The sequence below is a fragment of the Eptesicus fuscus genome, chromosome 19 (assembly GCF_027574615.1).
Source record: "Eptesicus fuscus isolate TK198812 chromosome 19, DD_ASM_mEF_20220401, whole genome shotgun sequence".
In the NCBI taxonomy this organism is placed as follows: Eukaryota; Metazoa; Chordata; class Mammalia; order Chiroptera; family Vespertilionidae; genus Eptesicus; species Eptesicus fuscus.
The window spans coordinates 53,177,531-53,195,611 of NC_072491.1; the positions used below are offsets into that span (position 1 = coordinate 53,177,531).

General features: G+C 52.0%; 1 long non-coding RNA gene across 1 annotated transcript; it reads right to left on the reverse strand.

The window, feature by feature from the left end:
* Positions 1-14,807: 14,807 nt before the first annotated feature.
* LOC129147225 (uncharacterized) lies at positions 14,808-16,980 on the reverse strand. The gene is made up of 3 exons (XR_008554571.1): positions 16,812-16,980; positions 15,999-16,326; positions 14,808-15,515 (listed from the first exon to the last, which is right to left on the reverse strand). It is a non-coding gene; the product is annotated as an uncharacterized LOC129147225 (long non-coding RNA).
* Between the last annotated feature and the right edge of the window lie 1,101 nt (positions 16,981-18,081).

The window sequence follows — 18,081 nt, forward strand, 5'->3', positions numbered from 1 at the left end:
GAGGTCCCAGACCAACTTTGATGTTTAATTTTTTACCTCGTAGGTTGACAAGAAAATGCCAGTAGTGTCTCAGGGAATGCTGGCATTTCATCGAATAAATAAAACCTGGTTGACTTGATTTCCTATTTAAGATATGAAGTTAGTGACTATTTCAAGCAAGTAGGGTTCAAGGAGATAAAATAATTCAAAATCTCGTATTTTTTAATCTTTCTGGAAGGATTTACAGAAGGAGGGCTGTGAAATTTGTCCCCAAAGACAGGCTGACAAGGATTTAATGGGGTTTAAACTGTTCTTTTGTATTTTTATTTCTTGTTTTGTTTTTTTAATTTCTTTTTTTAACCAGAGGCTGCGGCCAGGAAACATGATCCAGGAAACGGATCAGTGCGCACTCTCCGCTTCCTCCCAGGAACCCGGTCTCCACATTGGCGTGTCGAATGTGGGCCAGCGAAGGCGTCCCCGCCAGCTGTGTTCCCTGAGGACTTGTTCTCGGAACCCGGGTGCTCCAGGGTGAGAGGGGGTCCGTGCCCAGAGGTCACAGGTGCCCACATCGCCATGGGCCTGGAGGGATGAGCTGTGCGTGACCCCCACGGAGTCGCCGATAAGATGTGAGGTGCCTTTGCAGGCAGCTCCCACTGGGTTCTTGCACAGACGAAGAGAAGCAGATTAACCCTGACAAAGTGGCCTCCCTTCGGCCACTGGTGTTTCCGGGGCTCACTCATGCTGCGTATTTCACCAAAATGTGGTGGGGGTGGCTCCTCTGGCCTCTGGGATAGCAGCCCGGTTCTCCGAGTGCCATTTCCTTTGAAGGAGGCCAGGCTTTCTCACGCGGCTCATCTGTGCTCTGGACTTGTACTCATCAAGCCTATGCACGTGTTATTTGCTGATGATCCATCAGCCAAGAAAGTCATGTGATGGGGCTCCAGGAGGACATGGGTTCCAGGAGCCAGCGTTCCCTGGGGTCCAAACCTAAGGCCTGATTCATCTCCCAGAATGCAGCAGGCTCTTAGTAACCTCAGGGCCATTGTACAGCCTCTTCCTTTATTCTTACAGCCCATGTTAGAAACCCACCGACGGGAACCAAGTGCTCAGGCGCCGGCGCAGCTCTCCTTCTGCAGGGGCGGCTGCGGATAGCAAGAGCAGAAATAGACAGGTAACTTTAGCTGGTGAGAAGAGCGCTGAAGAGATAAATCAGGGTAGGGGTAGGGAGTGCCTGGCGAGGGGTGTGGAGTGAAGTGAGGTCAGGAAGGCCTTCTGAGGGGACAGCACTGAGGTCTGCGTGCATCCCGGACCGTCCCGCTGCTGCCCCTGCGCTGCGGCCCTCGCCGGCCTGCCCTCCCCGTCCTCTTTGCACCGCGGTGGCATCTGGTCTCTGCTTCGGTCTCTTCCTCCCACAGGCTTTCTCTGCCGGCCCCGGGGGAAGTGGGACGTTTAAATCCCAGGACTCTCCTGACTCCTATGCCAGCGCCCCCTTTCCTCCTGCTCCCTTAAATTCTTCACTAAGAGACAGACTTCATGCTGTTTCCTTCGAGGCCTCTGCCTGTGAACAGAGGCCGCAGTCTCAGTCACCGGTGCTCAGCAGGGAGCGGCGGGGAAGCGCGCTCTCCCACCCCACCCGACCCTCACCACCGCCCTGCCCGGCAGGTGAGTCGGTGCAGGCCAGGTCCTCTCTGGTCATGAGCCTCTCCTGAGACCCACGCTCTCCGTGGATGGACTTCATTCTTTCGGAGGAACAAGCACAGGCTGACAGAGGTCAAGGACGTCCCCCAGGTCACCGCCGGAGTCCAGATCTGCCGGTCTCCCTGCCACCCCTGCCACATAGGAAATGGAAACCCAGGACCCCTGTGCCTGGCTCCCAACTTGAAATCCAAAACTTCGTAAAAACCAAAAGTTTCCCTGCAAAAACCTCACTGAGTTGACCTGAACTCAGTTGTCAGCAAAACCCGAGCAGGTGCAAATCTCTGTATAGCCCTGGTTTACTCCACTGAGCATGACTGTTCACGCTGTTCGCCTCAGAAACAGGACGTGCTGCGTTACAGCCGCTCCCCGGGCCGCCGTCTGCAGAGCTTTCGCACGGCCTGCCTTCGGAAGCACCGGTGGCCACAGGGGTCAGACAGTCGGGAATCCCTAATGGTCCTATCTGTGAGTGACGTTTAGATCACAAAACTTTTAAGAGCGGGAGGGGTTTCTTTTCTCTCCCTCCAGTGCACAGAGAAGAGCTAGGGGATTTCCTCGCCTTCCTCCTTCCCTGACGCGCAGCCCATCCCGTCCCCGCCCCCGTGCGCGCCATGTGGCGCCCAGGGACGTTCCGGCCATTGGTTCAGGCAGAAGACTTTCGGTTTTAAAAGTAACTAGAATGAAAAAAGAGAAAAGCACTTTTAAGAAGCGTTGATATTTATTTCAGTTAAATTTTAATTTCCCAAGGTAATGGTTAGAACTTCAACACTAAAGTGAATGTACTCACTGTATCTATTAAAATGAACACAAAAATAGTGATTAAATATTGGAAAACGTAAGAAAATAGTTATTATGAGAGCACCTTGCATTCACAGAGCAATCCGCTTATAAAGTATTCCCATCTACTGATCTCGTATGTTGTTATAAGAAAATGAGCATTTAGTGAGTTCCTCCTTTCACCAGGCACTTTATATATGTCCTTAGTCACCCTTACCACTCTGTAAGGTTGATTTTATTAATTGTTTTATGGGGAGAGAACCAAGATGGCAGCATAGGTAAACACCTATACTTGCTGCCTCTCACAACCACATCAAAACCACAACTAAACGGCAGAACAACTAGCACCCAGAACCGAGGGAAAGCTGGCTGAGTGGAAGTTCCACAACTAGAGAGGTGAAGAAAGTGCATTGAGACTGGAAAGAGGTGTGGAGGTGCGGAAAGTGCTGGCACCTGGATGTGCTGCTCTTTTAATCGAGAGGGAGATACAAGCTTCCGCTTGCTCTGAACTCCAGTTCCGGGCAAGACTCTGGGGGACCCAGACACATATGGGGAGAAACTGGACTCTCTGGCATCGGGCCGGAACGTGAGAGCGGCTTTCTCTCAGAGGTGCTCGCAGCGATCATTGTTCCTGCATGGGGGCACAGGACACGGAAACCCAGGGACTTCTCCAGTGCAGGGCTGACTGGCAGCCATTGCTGTTTGCTCCACCCTGGTGATTCCCAGAGACCCCACCCCACCCAATTTACAACCCCACCCAAGCTATGCACATCGGCTTTTGCATATGAATGACCTGTTCTTTTTCCACCTAAAACCTGTCAAACTGCAGCTGGGTCAGAGAGCCCCAGAGCTTCCAAAAGAAGGCCCACTGCCTGGCAGCAGCAGCAGCCTTACTTCACAGATGGGCCTTGTCTGGGCACTTCCAAACCCCTTACAAAGATGAGGAATCTGAAGATGTCTCTGTAGCTCCTGCTGGATGACCCCAGACAGTGGCTGTCCTTGCACCTCCTTGGAGACCCAAGAGCCACTGTACCCAGTGGTCAGAGTGAGACCATAATAGATTACAACTCTTCACATCCATAAGAGACACACTCAAGGGGCAGACTCAGTGAGCACCAAAGCCCCACTGAAGCAAGTCCTGCCCCATAAGGGTGTCTCCTGTGCAACAGATCTTCCAGTGTAGACACAGCTGGTCATCACAGCCAATTGGCCTGGAGATCAATTCCTCCCAGTGATACCAACAGCAATCAAGTGTTAACTACAACAAGACTGTGCCAACAGTCCACAAAAGGGTGCACCAGGAGTGTCCACCTCAGGTGACTGGGGAGGATCAGCCACTGGGCCCTATAGGACACCTACCACACAAGGCCACTCTATCAACTCAAGGAGACTTAGCAGCTACTCAGTACATAGAAACAAACACAGGGAAGCAGCCAAAATGCAGAAACAAAGAAACAAGACACAAATGAAAAAAATGGATGAAAGCAAAATACTGGATATAAAGTTCAAAACCACGGTTATAAGGTTACTCAAGAATCTTCTAGAAACCTCTGAGAAATTTAGTGATACCCTCAAGGATATGAAAAAGGACCAATCAGAAATTAAGCATGCATTGACTGAAATAAAGAATAATATACAGAGATCCAACAGCAGAGTAGAGGATCCCAAGAATCAAGTCAAAGATTTGAAATACGAAGAAGCAAAACAAGCCCAACCAGAAAAGCAAAAAGAAAAAAGAATCCAAAAATATGAAGATAGTGTAAGGAGCCTCTGGGACAGCTTCAAGCATACCAACATCCGAATCATGGGGGTGCCAGAAGAAGAGAGAGAGCAAGATATTGAAAACCTATTTGAAGAAATAATGACAGAAAACTTCCCCCGTCTGGTGAAAGAAATAGACTTACAAGTCTAGGAAGCACACAGAACCCCAAACAAGAGGAATCCAAAGAGGACCACACCAAGACACATCATAATTAAAATGCCAAGAGCAAAAGACAAAGAGAGACTCTTAAAAGCAGCAAGAGAAAAACAGTTAGTTACCTACAAGGGAGCACCTATACGATTGTCAGCTGATTTCTCAACAGAAACTATGCAGGCCAGACGGGAGTGGCAAGAAATATTCAAAGTGATGAATAGCAAGAACCTACAATCAAGATTACTCTACCCAGCAAAGCTCTCATTCAGAATGGAAGGGCAGATAAAGAGCTTCACAGATAAGAAAAAGCTAAAGGAGTTCATCACCACCAAACCAGTATTATATGAAATGATGAAAGGTATTCTTTAAGTAGAGGAAGAAGAAAAAAGGTAATGACAAAAACTATGAACAACAAAGTGACAACAAATACATATCTATCAACAAGTGAACCTAAAAATCAAATGAATAAAAAAATCTGATGAACAGAACAGACTGGTGAATGTAATAGAATCAGGGGCATGGAAAGGGAGCAGACCGACAATTCTCGGGGGGAAGGGGTTGTGGAGGGTGCGGGAAGAGATTGGACAAAGAGCTTACACCTATGGATGAGGTCAGTGGTCGGGGGGAGGCCTGGAGTGGGGTGGGAACCGGGTGGAGGAGAGCTGGGGCGGGGGGGGGCGAAAGAGGAACATCTGTAATAATCTGAAAATAAAGATTTTTAAAAAATTGTTTTACACATAGGGACGCTGAGGCTCAGGGAGCTAACACATCTGCTCCCGCCTGTGCCCACTGTGGGTCAGGCGGGTAAACGCAGGCCACGTCCTCTCAGTCACAGAGCTGCACCCGACACCCACGCCCTCCGTGGTGGACTTCATTCTTTCTGGTCTTCTCTTCTTGCTGACATTCGGTGATAGAATTGTGTGGTTTTTTAAAAAATATGTTTGTATTGATTTTAGAGAAAAAAGAAGTGAAAGGAGGAGAGAACCATGGATCAGCTGCCTTCTGCGCGTCGCCTACTGGGGACCGAGCCCGTGAACCTGTGACCTCCTGGTGCATGGGATGGCGCTCAACTAGCTGAGCCACACGCCAGGCACATTAAGTGTGTTTCTAATCTTAACGCGCCTGGAAGTGGTGGGAAGGGCCCCTGGCCTGTGGGGATCCAACACCGATACCAGCACCCTGCAGTGTGACTTCAGACAAGTGACAAAGTATTTGAGCCTCAATCTCCTCATTTGTGAAAAGATCATTATAGTCAGTCCCTGTGTTGTCCTGGGAATGACACCAGATGAGAGAAAGACTCAGTGCACATGCCAGCGTTTCCCTCCGTGCACGGGCCACTATTAGAATCTAGTAACACGTGGGTGAGAGGACATTGAAAAGAACAAAGACCTACCTGTGTAAGGTTTCGACGTCATCACTCCTCCTTCACCCAGTACTCCAGTGACACATGCACTCACCCAACATTGTTCACAAGGACTAGAAGTGCCTAAGGCCCCCGGGGGGCTGGCTCACTAATGAGCGGCAGTCCATACAGAAGAGTCTCATGATGTCCCCCCAGAACGCCTTCCTTATGTAGTGATACGACCACATTTCAACTTGCTAAGGGGAAGAGATAAGGGCCAAAAAGCATTCACAGTATTTGTACTTTTAAGACGAGAGGCCGCGTGCACTTATGGTCATCAGATCTCTCTAGGAGAGTATGAAAGGGATGGGTGGCTTGGTCCCCTGGGATGGAGGCAGGAGGGAGAGGTGTTTATTCGGTAGCTTTTCATTCTTTTCCATTTAGAACACCATGAACATATCACCCCTTGAGAAATTAAAGTTACACAGGAAAATACCGTCAATGCCTTGTCGGGATACGGAGAACTCCAAGCTCAGATGCACCCAGGGGCACACGCAGGCCCACCTCATCCCGTGTCGTTCGGGGGTCACAGTGAGCGGCTCCTGTTCTCCTAGTTTCACTGCTTCTCCTTCCGGTTGGACTTTTCCTCGCAGTGTGACCCCTGAGGAGTGGGCACCGCCCTTACTGCTGGCTCAGGCGGTCTGCCGGCCCCCTCCTGCTTGGGACCCACGCAGTGTCCTTCCCCAGCGAACTCTCAGCCTCCGGCCAAGTCATCTGGGCCTGGGCTCCACTGATGGTCAGTGGCAGGTCACAGACAGGAGGGACGAGAGGAGCTGGACTCCTGGAAACTGGCTGGGCTGGCGGGCAGGAGCCCGCTGTGCTGGAAGTCGACCCCAAATCAAAGGCAAGGCCAGAGTCGGGGGTTGGGGGGGGGGCATAAGACTGGGTGAGGGCCGGAGAGCAAAGCTGCCAGGTGGCATCGGCCGCACCGACCCCGGCACACAGGTGTGGGTGTGCCATTCAAGCTGGCGCCAGGAACAGAGGTCAGTTTCCAGCAAAGTCAGGCTCACAGGTGTCCCGCCAGAGAGGGCCGCACCTGCCCTGGCTTTAGCACTCTCCCTGCTGAGGCCCGGGGAGCCGGGGCTCCCCAAGCCCCTCCCACCCCCGGGCCTGCCCAGGTGTACCCCTGGAAGCCATGGTCACAGCAACCCCCCGCCCCCGCACACTTTCTCCACCGGGTTCCCGGGACGCGGGCTGAGGATCGGTCAGCCCTGGGTGCTCAGGAGGCAGCTGGGACTCCAGTGGCTCCGAGTGAGTAATTGTGTCACAGGTAGAGCCACCGTCCATTCCTGCAGCCGACGCTGCGGGCCGAAGGGTCCGCCCTCGCTCCCATTGTGATGAAGTGGCTGAGCTGGAGACGAGCCCCCCTGTGGACACGAGCCCCCCGTCGGGGCCGCAGTCCAACCTCCTGGCTCAATAGCGGGCTCGGCCCCTGCACGGTGCACCTGTCGGTCATCGATCACTGCATTGGTTCCACAGCTGCCTTGCCAGTGACAAGCTCCATATCGCCCCCCTCCCCCCGCCCCCCCCCCCCTCCCCGTAGGCTCTGCAGAGGAATGGACAGGCTCAGGTTCAAGAGGCAGGAAGGAGGCTGAATATAGATGGTCATAAATCAGTCGCTTTAGGCAGGACACCTGCCCCGTCAGTCTCGGCGACATCCAAATGAGAACTCGGTGATCTAGGGTTACCCTCGGCGGTGCCAGGCCACAGCCCGAAAGGTCGGCGCTGTTGCCGTGGGCATTTCTCTGCCCGGCTGTTTCTGAGTGGATGCCAGTCAAGCTTCTGTCATGCAGGAAGCATGTCACCCCATCACAGCTCTGCTGCTCGCCGTCCAATGAAGGACCCGTTTCTGTTCGCCCAGCGTTGCCGCCAGCTGCTGCCAGAGACGCCTTTCTCCCTCCCCACGGCCTCATGTTTTAAGGACTCAAATCCTTAAGCCAAGCTGCATTCGCCTCCTCTTACTTAACTTAAAAGCAATTCTTTTAAAAATAGTGTAGTAACCAGAACACGGCCCGTCCGCCCCGGCGAGGGGTGGCCGCTCCAGGAAGGAGCCGGCCTTGCTGGGCGTATCGGGCTCGGCAGCAAACACTGTGGCGCTGTCTGTGTAATCGGCAGTCCAAACACAGCTTCACAAAAAAACAAATCAAGGCAGAAAAGCGGGGGGCCCCGGTGCCAGCGGCAAGCGCCACCAGCAGAGCCTCCAGCTCCGGGGTCTGCGCGGGAGCCAGCGGGCACAAAGGCCCCACTGTGCAGAGCTGGGCCGGGACCAGCAGCACCCCAGGAGCGACCAACGGGAGGATCAGGACTCTGCCCGGAATTCCCTCCCCCCGCAGGTCCAGCACAAAAGCAGCCCCTTTGTTCTGGGAGCTCAGCCCTTCCCCCTGGAGCTGGCTCAGCCGCTCGGCTCCACTTTAAATGCATTGTTGACAGGGGCCGGGGGTGTTTTTCCTGGAGCCCTTCCTCACCAGACTGTTCCGGCCGCCTGGCGATGATGGAAACCCGGGCACCTGCCAGCACCCCCTCCCTGGTCAGGCCGGGGCGCACAGAGGGTGCATGGAACTTTCCCTGGCAGCGAAAGGCCGCGCGAGGGGAGTAGTGCCGGCCTGGGAATATTACTGCAATGCCCGAGGGCTGCCTGTTGGGAAACCCCGCTCGGGCCAGATGAACTGGGTGTAAGGGGACCTGGTCAGGAGGCGTGCGCGTGGCACTCCACTCGCCACCCACTCCCAGGGGAGAGCCGTTGCCCAAGCAGCCTCCCCAGGATCCTCGAGAAGCCGCACTCGCGCTCGGTCAGAGATCTCCAAGTCCCTACAACTCTTCACTCAACCCCATCCCGTCCGGGAGGACTGCACACAGCCTCTGTCTGCAGGCAGCTTGTACTTGCTCGCAGCGGCCTGGAAGCAACACTGAGAACCGGGACAGACAGAATAACACGCATGGCCTCCACCAGCTAACGCCCTCGTCATCTTTTGTATAAGGGGCAGGGGCAGGAGGGCCTGGACCCCACATCTGTGTCGACGGGGTGGAGACGACAAATGGCTGTTGGGGGTAACAGCTCCCCAGGGCCCTGAACTCTGGTAGCAATGAAGGAACACGTGGTGCTGAATGACCATGTCAGTTGGCTGTTATAAGTGCTGCAGTGGGAAGAACGCTAGGTACCGTCTGAACACCTGGCGTTCTCACTTGCCCCTGACCGTGGGCAAGAGACTTCGGTCTTCATCTGTGAGAGTCTCTCTTTTCATGTAGAAATAGGGACGCTGAGCCCTGGTCGGCGTGGCTCGGTGGTTAGCATGTCAGCCTGCACACCGGAGGGTCATGGGTCCGAACTTCGGTTGCAGGCTTGATCCCCGGCCCCAGATAGGCGTGTGCAGGAGGCAACCAATTGATGTGTCTCTCTCACATGGATGTTTTTCTCTCTCCCCTCCCTCCCTCTCCCTCTCTCTGGAAAAAAAAAATCAATGGAAAAAATATCCTCATTCCCCAAGTGAGGATAAAAAAAAAAGGAATGCTGATTCCTGTTCTCAGACTCCTCAAAGCCGTCGGTAAGGCCACGTGAGTGAAAGGACAGAGCAGAGGCCCCAGTCGGGCGCTCAGAAACAAAGAAGGCCCTGAAGCCACACTCACTGCTCCCGCTTCCCAGGAAAGGCCCGGGGGCTCGCTCGCCCAGGGCTCCAGGCTGATTAGGTAACTGCTTCCCCGCCACGGCCTGGGAGTCCTGACAGCTCGCGTCCTCCTCAGCGCCCTCCCACCGAGCGACCGCTCCACGCCCTGCCCCGTAGTTCCGGTACGCTCTGGAAACAGCACTCTCCCTGGTTCCCGTACGCTCCGGAAACAGCACTCTGCCCGGACAGCTGCTCTTCGCCTTTCTCCCTCCTCTTCATGAAAACTCTTCAAGGCGAGTGTCTTACAACTCAGCTCCCGGTAGAGAAATCGCGCTACTCCTAGAACAGGGCGGACAGATGATGCCAGCACCTGGAAACAGCTGTGAGCAAAGAGCTAGAGACGGCAGGGTTTCGGTGGATACGGCCTCATCCCCACGAGGGGTCTGGGCTCACCGTCTACGATCCGTAGACAGGAACCGGGTGAGGTGCTTCCATGGGCCCCTCCCATGAAGACGTCCCTCTGCAAACCCCGGTCAGTCAGTCAGTGCTCCGGCCGCTTCTCCTTGACAGACCTGCCAGGACCAGGCCGGAGAGGCCCTCCTGCAGGCAGCACCGGCGTTCCCACCTCCAGCGGCAGCGGCCCGCGGGGCTGAGGGCATCGCGAAAACAAATGCAAAGAAGAATTGCTTCTCTGCAGTGGTGCTCCTGAGAGCATCGAAGGCGTAAGGAATGTTATGGGGGAAGGTGAATGTGCTTGTTGAAGTGGCAGCGAACGGTCTGTGTTCGCCTGAAGGAGGCCTGTGAGAGGGTGGCGTCAAGGCCTTTACCAGGACCAACATCTGTAAAAGGGCCAGATGTGCTCTTAACGTATCACCCGAGGATGTGTGCTAAGATGCAGGCTCCCAGGCCTCCCTGCAGAGATTGGGCTACAATAGGTGCTGCGTTTATACATCACTTCGGTATAAATGATGCTCTTGTTCGTATAAGCCAGTGATGGCGAACCTATGACACGCGTGTCAGCACTGACACGCGTAGCCATTTCTGACATGCGGCTGCTGAGGCGGCCGCATGCCGAGGATGAAACATTTGCTGCTCCTGAGGATGAAACATTTGCGAAATCATGTTTTTTCCTCAAAGTGACACACTACCCGACTTATGCTCAGTTTTTTGGCGAAGTTTGACACACCGAGCTCAAAAGGTTGCCCATCCCTGGTCTAAGCTAACGCATAACTGGAATGCTTAATGGCGTCCTAGCAGGACCGCCACTGTCAGAGGTGGCCGTGAAGCACATTTGCCCCTAAACTAACACAGAAGGCATGTAATGGACTATAGAGGACGTGAGAAATAATTTATGCTCATTAAATTAGTGGTGACAAGAGTGGTGCCTGACTAGGAAGAATTTGCTCTTGAACAAGACCCGTGAGTGGACAAGGCCAGCCTGTGAGTGCCGTCACGGAGCACGTCCATCTAGGCCCCCTGACCGGCGCCCGGTCACGGTCACCAGCTCTGAGGTCATGCAAGGCAGCTTGGAGCAAGTCCTTCCCGCCAGGTGCCCGTGGCCTTCCTGCCACAGACAAGCCCAACGACGAGCTTGCACCTTTTTGCTAAAAGCAAACATACGTGTGGGGAGGCTGCTCAAACGCGCGGGCGCCGGCCCTCACTGAACCTGCCCGGGGGTCAGACGCCGAGGTGGGTGCATGGGGGCCCGGACGTGCCTAAAGGTGCCAACACGTACAAAAGGAGCTCGATCCTTGCCCGCCATCCACATTGGCTTACGTCGCTTTCACAAACGTGAAGGATCGATGGGACACACATGTGCACTTTAATTCTCACACATGTGAGTCCGAGACAGGCGGTCTACACACTGGACATTAGGAAATGCTGGTCTAAGAAATCATATTCCATTACAAACGCGTTTTAGAAGTTTAGTCATTGATTAAAGAGCTTAAGAGTGAACAAAATTACTAGGGGAGTCAAGCAGAAAGTTTTCTTAAACCTCCCAATAACTTTTAGGTAGGTGGACCCCAAAAACGTTGCATGAAAGATGGTATGTCGAGGTGACAGATGCGGGCGGCCTGCCCCGCCCCTCCCCTCATATTTACACTGGAGAACTTATCTCCTTTCGTGGTTACACAGAAGATTCAGCTTAATCTGTGGCAAGCAGGCTTCTGTTATGCAATTGTTTGAATTTCTGGCCACGTGCAATCACTTGAACTATTTTATTTTATTAAATCATCATGTATTTACCTGAGAGTTAAAATCAAACCATTTTTTAGGGCAACGGAGGCTACGGTTGATCATTTACAAGCAGTGTTGTGTGGTTTACAAAGTATTAGGCTATTTTTTTTAGATGAAAATGGTGCTTAATCATGTCGTCTGTTATAGAGGGGTCATCAGTGCCCCCGGCAGCCACAGGAGAGAGATACAAGTAGTATTTTGGTCAGTGTTAAAAACACATGCAAGAACGCTACACGACAATTCACCGGGTAGGGGAGAGTCCTAGCCACCGCTTAAGAGTTTACCGCCGCTGTTCCCAGTCTGTCGGGGTGTCTTTCAAACAGTAATTCCAATAAGCCCCTAGATGGATGGAAAATGGAATGTTTTCAAGAGCGTGAAACTGTCAGAAACTGAGGATGCCTCTGTGCTGACTTGGTTGTTAATAAAAAAATACTCATTCGTGGATTTAAAAAAATTGCCTTCAAAATAAAAATAAGAAGTTCCAACACAGGAAATGTAAGGTTGAAAGTCTCTCTTTAATTACAGGTAACGATAAAAGCCATCGAGTGGTGGCATTTTAGAATTCATGTCCAACAGGCGGCCAGACTGCAGGTGGAGGTCCGACTTGCCAAGCCCAGGTCCCGGCTCCGCCCACAGTGACGGCAGATGCAGGAGCCACCGCATTCCGCCCAGAACTAGAACTGAGCGGGGAGCTTGTCCCGAGTCCCAAAGACAAGCCTGAGTCCACCGCCAGCAAGTCTCAACACCAGCGCCCCAGCACCAGCGCACGCGTCCGAGCTCGGCTGTGCATTGGGCCGTGGCAGGCCTGGGAGCATTGTGCCCAAAAGTACAGTCATCGGATTAAAATGACTCATCAAAAAAGACAGGTGTCACGTGATCTCACTCAGATGTGGAATCTAATGAACGAAATAAACTGATGAACAAAATAGATCCAGAGACAGAAGCATGGAATGGACTCAGGAAGTTCAGAGGGAAGGCGGGTGGGGGAGTGGGTGGGGAGAGGTTCTCTGCGTACGTGCATCTCCCATGGACACAGACCACCGGGCGGTGAAGGCCCAGGAGGGGTGGGTGTGGGGTGGAGGGGGTCAGTGGGAAGAAAAAACTAACAAAGGGGACATCTGTAAGACTTTCAACAATAAAAAAACACCTAAACACAAAAAAATAACAACTGACCATTCTCTTCACAAGTATTTATTGGGCACCACTGTTTCCCAGGCGTATTATAAATCAAGTAAATTTTTATTTTAAAAAATAATCCAAGTTGCCGAAACCGGTTTGGCTCAGTGGATAGAGCATCGGCCTGCGGACTGAAAGGTCCCAGGTTCGATTCCGGTCAAGGGCATGTACATTGGTTGCGGGCACATCCCTGGTAGGGGGTGTGCAGGAGGCAGCTGGTCGATGTTTCTCTCTCATCGATGTTTCTAGCTCTCTATCCCTCTCCCTTCCTCTCTGTGAAAAATCAATAAAATAAATTTAAAAAAATAATAATAATCCAAGTCTATCATCATGGAGGTGTCATTTTAGAGATGGCTACAGGCATTCAGCAAGTAAACAGATTAACCTTCCGGGCGAGGAGCGCGACGGAAGGAACAAGACAGACGGGCAGATACATGGAGAGGCGGGGAGGGTGGCAAAGGCATGGACGGGTCATTACAATGCTGTGGGCAAACATTTACTCAACAACCATAACGTGCTGGGCACCCCTGTGCCGCCTCCCAGGGCCCCCCCCTCACCCCCGCCCTGAGTGTGGGGCATCGGGCGCAGGGAGCAGCGCAGTCCCGCGGCCAGGGCCAGCGTCTTGTCCCTGAGCTCAAGATTCCGGTTCCACAGCTGCTCACGAACCAGCGAGAATCCACGAGAGCTGTACAGGGAGCTAAGGAACGTTTTGCAACTTTAAACAGTTCCCGTGACTCAGATTTGTATGTAAATAGATGTAACGTGTGTGGCTCATCTATTCAGTTAGCAACTACGTGGACATTGATTTCTAGAAGAATTGGGAATCATTTTATTTTTGTAAGAATATTTAATAAATTGATTTAAATTTTCAAAAAATTATTTAGAAATTTCAGCTTTAGCTGATTAAAATGTTTAATTAATGTCTTATTTTATTTTTAACATATAACAAACACATTTTATGAAAAATAAATTTTTGAAAAATTATAAAAATAATTTCAATTTTGTGCAGTTGTTTTAATTTACAATTTGATGATTATATGTTCAAAAGCTATATACTTTGAACATGAGTATATACTTAGACAGTTTATTATTGCTAATAGTATACTAGTATGTGACTGTTTTGATGATAAAATTATTAGTTATTTTGATAAAATTAAGGTCAGAAAATTTGTTTTCAAGATAGGTGAATTTTATTTATGAATTATGTTTACTACTCAAACATCGCCAGCACTTCAACAGAACACACACACATGCCCACTAATATTGAAAAAAATTCAGTTGTTTTTTATTTTCTGCCAATTGTTAGTAATGAAAAATTCACAGATTTGCACATCCTCCAGTTTTGTGGCTAAAAAGGCAGCTTGTGACACTGACTGATTCTCCCATGTTCGCACGTGGGTCGTGCTCCCGCCTGCCTTCCCCGGCCCCGCCCACGGTGAGAGCGGCCTTCTGAGCTGCGTCTCCACTCTGAGTCCACAGCCACTGTGTGTGTCTTCTTGGTCAGACAATGCTGTTATAATTAACGCCCACAAACCTTTCTTCACCACCTGACTGAGACTCTGTCTCTGGAACCCGGTGCCCAGACAGTTCCTAACACGAGGTCGGAGCTAAGGAGCTGGTTGAATTCACACAGGGCTGAAACACGGCGGCACTGGCTGAGACCAGGAATTCTTGCGCCTAATCACCCAGGGAGGAACCCCCGCTCTGATTCTCTCTCTTCACCGGAGCAGGTGCCTTCACCTCCAGCCGCGTGGTTTCCTCATCTATAAACACAAATAACAAGAGTGTTGTTATTAGCTTGTGATAAGGAGTAAAGCAGTGAGATAATAAGTGAGTTAATAAAGACTTAGAGCTGTAGCTGCACGTTTTTTGGCTAAATAAATGCCTAAGTGAAGTCCGATCACATGTGCTTAGGTTCCTCCAGAAACCATACTTTTTTTTTTTTAATTGTCATAAAAATGTCAAAGGAAAAAAGCATTTTGAATCTAAACAACAGTAGACGCTTAGTAGGCAGTACGTAAAAAAAAAAAAAAAGTAATTTTATTGCTCAGTGTGACTGAAAGCAATGAGCTTAGACATCAGCCCTTAGAAACACTGCAGGCCCCTGACTGGCCGTGGAGTTGAAGCGTTTTGTGGGTGCTGCTGTGTTTACTGCGCGGTCACGGACGCGCAGGAGACTGAGGAGTGGCTTCCTGGTGACGAAGGAAGTGAGTTGCTTCTGGCAGGTCATGTTTGGGGCTCGGACAGCGGCTCCACGCTCCTTCCCAGAGCAAACCAGCCTCCTGGCGCCCTGGTGTGTGGCTGGGGCACTCTCACTGGCTTCTGTGCCATTTCGTTCATAAACTTGGCATGAGACCTTCTCTACCCGCAAAGATTTTATAATCTAACAGGACAATAAGATTGACAGGCGCAGATTTCATAAAAGATCCTTGTTAACAGGGCCAGGAGGGGAGGGGTTGATGTTTATAAACCCGGGGTGTTGCATAATTCTGTGTCCAGCCTGGCAGGCTGAGCCGGACCGTGTAGTTAGAAAAACAGTGAGAAGTGGAGGAAATGTCACCAGAGGAGCCGTGCGTGGAGGGAAGGACCGGCCGCTTCCCCGGAGGCAAGAACACTGCGCAGGAGTCGACTTGGTCAGGAGGGTGGACATCCTCCCCGGAACGCCATGGCCCTGCACGAAGTCCTTACTCTGGTCGTTTACCCACAGAACGATGGAGGAGGGCTGCCGGAGCTGAAGGAAGGAGGGGTGAGAGGAATAGAGAACCCCAAGATCAGTGCACCCTGAGCTGGGAGCACGCCCCGTCCTGCGCATACCTGCTCTCCTCCTCCTCTAAGGACTCCCTGCCGCACAGGGCAGACCCCGGCCCTGGAGGCTCCGGCAGCAGCAGCTCTTAGAGGAGCCGTTCAAGAAAGAGAAGCGAAGCCACAGAGGTCCCCACAGAGGTCCCCACAGAGCCCTCCCCGGCGCGCACTCATAATGACTGCGGGGTGCCGCCTCCCAGAGGTCGGGAACCTTATCATCTCAGGGCCCACCGCAGGGCCCCTCACTATGTACTCAGTGACGCGGTCAGCTCCTTTGTCCATAGGCAAGTTTGTTTTGTTGCCATTCTGAGTGAAGGTTAGTTGTTTTCGGGGGGAGGGATAAAGAAAACAGATTTTTGGAAATGAACAGAAAATGCCCGCCAGAATTCTCGTGGGAGAGTAGCAGTCTTACACAGAAAACGCACTGTCTTTCCTATGAACGTCCACAAGCTTCCCTCTGCTGAACCCCACGGAGGGAACGGGTCCACTTCCGGAACACGACCCGCGCGAAGGCCGGGCTGGAGTTGGCACATCGGGGAGGGCACGGGTCAGCAGACAGACTCACGCGGCGGCAGCGCCTCCTTTGCTCAGGGGCACCTGGGACCAGTTTTCCGGACGGCGACTCCTGAAGGCGAGCCCAAAAAACTCCATATTCAAGATGGAGGTGCAGAGCCCCCTTCAGCACATGCTCATTCCATCCAGTGAGTAGACACGTTCTTTGTCTTTGAGAAGAGATATTTCTGGGAGAGAAAGAGAAAGTTGATGGAAGTTTAGGTGGGAACTTGGGTATGGAAAACTCAGAGCCCATCGGACAAACCTCGCTAAGGAAGCCCCCAAGTGCTCCCGAAGTCCTTCAATCATTTTCCAGTTTCCTGGGTGGGGGTGGGGGTGCGCTTCCTCAAACACTCTTAGCCTGATGGAGGGAGGGACCGACCTCTCGTCTGCAGTCTCCCTTTTTACGCCCTTCTGCCCCGGTGGCCTGGTGCGTCTCCTTCGGACCCGGTGAGCGGTGACTTTGGGACAACAGGCCCAAGACCGAGACCTGCTCAGCCGCCCGCTCCAGGGACATTGCAGAGGTGACCTCAAAAAGCAATGTAAACGCTCCCCACATTCCACTCTGCGGTAAACACTTTAACCTCAGTTTCAGCGTTTTGTTTAGAGCTTAAAAATGAATACACAGGTAAACTAAGGACTCGTGGGCTCAGTCCTTACCACTGCTCCTTACCCACAGCCCGAATGCAGTGAGGTGGGCGACTCAAGCCGCCTCCAGACTATGACAGCCAGCCATGCAAAGCGTGGGAAACGATGATTTGGACATGTTTTTAAGCAAGCACCTGAAAGATGATACTTGGCTGAAATGAACGCTGAGCCACGCCTTTGCAGAGCGTTGAAGTCGCCATAGCACTGTTCGCTTCCTTCCTGAACACGTATGTCAAGCAGGAGAACGATTCTGCCCCGAGAGCTGCGCTCGCGTCCAGCCAAGGTCTCCCACGCTGGTGGTGATCAGGCTGAGCCCTGAATTCGGCGGGTGGGCCTCGCTGAACGCTCTGGCGTGGGAGCCTGGCCCTCTAATCCTGAGCTAAAAAAAAAAAAAAAAAAGATGCAGAACACAAAGCATCTGACAGCGGAAACTGGCAACGCTCTCCTTTTCGGGGACCAAACCGGGCGATTCGTCATCGCCAGACCATCTCCCCCCGGGCACTTGTGCCCTGCGGAGTGCACCTCGCTGGTCTTCACCAGGAAGAATCCAGAGCTCTTTCTAAAAAGGGTGCCCAGAACGTCGCTAGCTTCTGAGCATGCAGGGAGCAGGCGGCACGTGTGTCAGAGGCGCTGAAGCAGCCCCTTGGGAGCAGAGGTGAAGGTGTCTCTCCTGGGATTGTCCAGGATGCGTGGCCGGGGGATATGGGGCCGTAAACTGGTTCATGGCATAAAACTTATGAAATCCAAATCATCCCAATGAATGAGTAAAAGTTCTCCACAATCCTAGTACTCAAAGACTATTATTAAGATTTTGGTATGTAATCTTCCAGATATTTAAACCTGTGGGTAGTGGGGAAGAGAGAGAAAGAGAGAGGAGAGGAGAAATAGATAAACCACAAAATGAGACTTCGTTCCTATTTCATTTGTTAATAATTTTTGAATATTCTCCCTGTCAGTTAATATATGTCCATAAGATCACCGTCATGACAGACTAGTGCTCAGTGAGAGGGCCGGCTCTGATTTATTGACAGCCCCTGACGGTTGGGCGTTTGCGTTGTCAGTATTTAGGACAGGCAGCTTGAGCTGACCATCTTGAAACCAAGAGCATCAGTAACTGCACGCTGCCCTGGCTCCTTTCCTTGGTGTAAGTTTGATGCACATCTTCGAGCCTCTGGTGTGTAAGTTCATCTGAAAGGCAGAGCTGGGGTCACGGGGCCAGTGAGGAGGGACGTCGCCGTTGCTCAGAAGCGATTGCCCGGGTACGGGCCCGCGTATTTTGAGAAGAGAGCCTCCTC